Consider the following 4370-nt stretch of genomic DNA (forward strand, 5'->3'; position numbering starts at 1 on the left):
CTGAACCCCACAAAAACAGGCTCAGGTTGCATGAACAAACAATAATTCTTATCTTGCCGCTCTTCTGTCATCCCAACAAAGTAAAACAAAAACCACCTTTCGTTGTCTCGCGCTGCGCATCAGACCTGCAGTTTGCCCTTCATTCAGACACGTTTACGTTACCGTTACCGTAAGCTGATGGGCACCGCCAAGCGCCTGGAATCCCTGCGGCAAAGGCTTTGTGTTCGCCAGGCCGGCCTTTGCCTGAATTTTCACTGCTTTTATCCCACAGCGCGATGTCCCAGGCACTCCCTCTTGCCAACACTTCAGAAGCTAAACTCTCGCCAAGAGAAGTTGGAAACAACGCCTCCACATTCCTAGCCTAGAATTTCACTGAGGCTCGCGTTCTAACAGCACCCACAGTCCTGCAAATTGCCGGGTGTATAGCCCCAAAGCAGAAACTTCTGGAACTAATTTCTTCAGAGTGGTTAGACAGTCTGCTCAAAGACACCCGTGACAAATGCAGCCCAGGACCCTCCCCCTTCACTGGACCCTTTCACCACGTCAGAGCCCTGGCAACACACGCAGTGTGTATGTACATCACACACAGTGTGCACATCACACACGCAGTGTGCACATCACAGCTGATCCTGAAGACGCCTCACAGCTCAGCAGCTTCAAAACACAAACCCTCGCCCGGCCGGCGTGGCTCAGTGGTTGAGCATCGACCTCTGAACCAAGAGGTCATGGTTTGATTCCAGGTCAGGGCACATGCCCAGGTTGCGGGCTCAATCCCCAGTGTGGGGTGTGTAGGAGGCAGCCGATCAATGATTTTCTCTCATCATTGAGGTTTCTCTCTCTCTCCTCCTCCTTTCCTCTCTGAAATCAATAAAAATATTTTTAAAATTAAAATACATCCAATCAGGAGAGGCTCGCCCTGCTCCTTTCTGACTAACAACCCTCCGAGGCAACTCTGACTGCGAGCCTCGCCCAGCGCCCCAGCTGTGCGCCCGCTGAGTAAAGCCCCTCCCTCCAGCCGCTGCCGGAGAAAGCATTTCATTGGGGCTCGGCCCACGGGGTTTCCCCTTCTATTAGCAAAAGGCACCTCCCTGTATGGAAAACACAGCAGCCGTTTTCAGAACCAAAAATACCATGATGGTATTCGAGGGCATCCCTGCCTTGGGACGCTCTCCCGCCCCGGGGACACTGGACCGCCCAGTTAGCAGCCCCTTCAGGTTTGGACAAATCCAGATGCCCAACCCTGTTTAGCCAGGCGTTCACCACCATAAAGAAACACACACCCCAGAAGCCGTCTTTGTCACCCCCTCCCCACGTTTGCCTACCTCGGGGCGGGATCCCCATCCTCGGCCAGGACTGTGGAGGGATGTTCTCTGTGCTCGCCAGGGTCCTCCGCTTGTCGCCTTGGCTCGATGGGCGCCTCCTGCCAGGGGCAGCACAGGGAGACCGAGTCATCGGCCGCCCTCTCCCAGACATCCATTATTACCAACCCTCACTGTGGGTGCGCCTGCGAGCCTGCGGGCTGGGCCCCACACCAAGCTTGCCCTCCTCAGAGCTGCACCAAAACCCCATCAGACCGCCCTGGCCGGTTTGGCTCAGTGGGTAGAGCGCTGGCCTGCAGACTGAAGGGTCCCAGGTTTGATTCCGGTCAAGGGCATATGCCTCGGTTGCAGGTTCAATCCCCAGTCGGGGAGCATGCAGGAGGCAGCCAATCAGTGATTCTCCATCATCACTGATATTTCCTCTCTCCTTCCCTCCCCCTCTGAAGCCAATAAAAATATATTTAAAAAAAAAAAACATCAGACCTACGTCCACCGCAGTCCTGGGCAGGAAGCAGAACTCCTACACGAGGGCTGTAACGCCGCGGGGCACACTGGCCAAAAACCCCCAACCGGCTGGTCCTGACTCACTGGGGCGAAGCCTCGAGCCCAGGACTTGCCAGCCTGTGGGATCCTCTCTCCTGACTGAGCGAGCAGGAACTTCTCACAGGTCACGCTGTGCGGGCTGCAGGCCAGGGCACCTCCAGGGCAGAAACACACGCTCCCAAAGTCCCCGGCCTTCCAGAACCCAGTCTCTCCACACACACACACACACACACACACACACCCTGAATGCTGTGTGATATCTTACTGCAGTTCTCTTTTTAAAAATATATTGTTATTGATTTCAGAGAGGCAGGAAGAGGGAGAGAGAGAGAGAAACAGCCATGATGAGAGAGAATCATTGATTGGCTGCCTCCCCCATGTCCCCTACTGGGGATCGAGCCCACAACCTGGGCATGTGCCCTGACCCAAAATTGAACCGTGACCTCTTGGTTCATAGGTTGACGCTCAACCACTGAGCCACACCAGCCAGGCTTTACTGCTGGTTCTTTAAAAAAGAAACTGCACCTGGTGCTGCAGGAAATCTGTTCCTGGACATATACAAGTGCAGGTTTAAGAGGCAGAAAAAGCAGAGAGAGGGAGAGAGAAACTATTGGTGTCGAAGTATGGACACAGATATGCAGCTTGCTAGAAACTTGACCTCAACTTTGACCATCAAAACTTACTTTAAAAAAAAAGTTCAATAGTGTCACGATGCAATGCCTTTAAAAAATGTTTTTATTGATTTCAGAGATAGAGGAATGGGGAGAGGGAGGGAGAGAGAGAGAGAGAGAGAGAGAGGTGAGAGAGAAACAGATTGGTTGCCTCCTGTTTGCTCCCCAACCAGGGACTGAACCCACAACCTGGGCATGTGTCCTGACCAGGAATAGAACCAGCGATCTTTTTGGTGCACGGGACGATGCTCAACTAGCTGAGCCTCACTGATCAGGGCTGCATGGCTTTTTAATTACATTTGCCTGAGAGCAATCTTTAAAAATATTTGGGGGGAAAATTACTAAAAAGAACAGATACTAAAAATATTAATTGATTAGCCCTAGCCGGTTGGGCTCAGGGGATAGAGCATCGGCTGCGGACGGAAGGGTCCCAGGTTCGATTCCAGCCAAGGGCACATGCCCGGGTTGCGAGCTCGATCCCCAGTAGGGGGCGTGCAGGAGGCAGCCAATCCATGATTCTCTCATATCATTGAAGTTTCTCTCTCTCTCCCTCTCCCTCCCTCTCTGAAATCAATAAAGAAATATATTTTAAAAATCAAAAAATCAAAAATAAATAAAAATATTAAATGATTAAATGCCATCCATGTTTAAAAATCACTCTTCATTTCAGAGGACAACTTGCCATTTTCTACAGTTTCCCCCAAGTTCTTTGCTCGGAACTAAGGCAGAGAGAAGCTGCTGAGGGAGGGAGACAGCTGCAGCCAGAGAGGGGCTGGGAACCCCTGCTGTGGGTGAATCACGACACTTAAAACCGCCATGAACAAGCCGAGGTCGTCCCAGATCCCTTTCACACAAATGGATGCTAAAACAGCACCATCAATGCTGCAATGAGCGGATGCGAGTCATGCTGGCGCTGGCCCATTATATTTGGGGGGAGCCCTATAGGTCCCTAAGACAGCGGTCCAGCCCGGCCGGCATGGCTCAGTGGTTGAGCATCGACCTATAAACCAGGAGGTCAGAGTTTGATTCCCGGTCAGGGCATATGCCCGGGTTGCAGGTTCAATTCCCAGTGGGGAGCATACAGGAGGCAGCTGATTGATGATTCTCTCTCATCACTGATGTTTTTCTCTCTCTCCCTCTCCCTTCTCCTCTCTGAAATCAATACAAAATAAAACAAGGAACTGCCGATTGCATCTGGGGGAGTCCCAGGGACTCCCGGTTTGCCCTAGGAGCTCATGCTCGCTTTCTCTGAGAACAGTGTCCGCTCCTATTCCTATCCCTCGTCTTTCCCCCAAATTAAAACCCCCATGAAGCTAACAGTTAGAGCGTCAGCCTGCGGACTGAAGGGTCCCAGGTTCAATTCCGGCCAAGGGCATGTACCTTGGTTGCGGGCACATCCCCAGTAGGAGGTGTGCAGGAGGCAGCTGATCGATGTTTCTCTCTCACCGATGTTTCTAACTCTCTATCCCTCTCTCTTCCTCTCTGTAAAAAATCAATAAAATATATTTTTTTAAAGAATTTAAAAATAAATAAAAGACAGCAGTGGGGGCGACCATGAGCTTGCCCGAATGTACCGCTCACCTGTTTGTAGAGGTCTGTGGAGGGCGATGACCGTGACCTCTCGTGAACATACTGCAGCCTCTCCTGTTGGTCCAGGCCCACGTCCAGGATGTCGTCGGCCGAGTGGTACCTCCCCGAGCCCCTGGCTTCCGGGCCTTTGCTCTGTTTCCTCCAAGAGGCTTGATACTCTGCAAAAAAAAATCCTTCCTGCTTTCCTGGGACCGTCGGCGTTTTCTCCAAAGGAGGTGGTGCGGGCCCTGTCCTGGGGCGAAGGCTC

This window comes from Myotis davidii, unplaced genomic scaffold (genome assembly GCF_000327345.1).
Source record: "Myotis davidii unplaced genomic scaffold, ASM32734v1 scaffold1277, whole genome shotgun sequence".
NCBI classification, from domain to species: Eukaryota; Metazoa; Chordata; class Mammalia; order Chiroptera; family Vespertilionidae; genus Myotis; species Myotis davidii.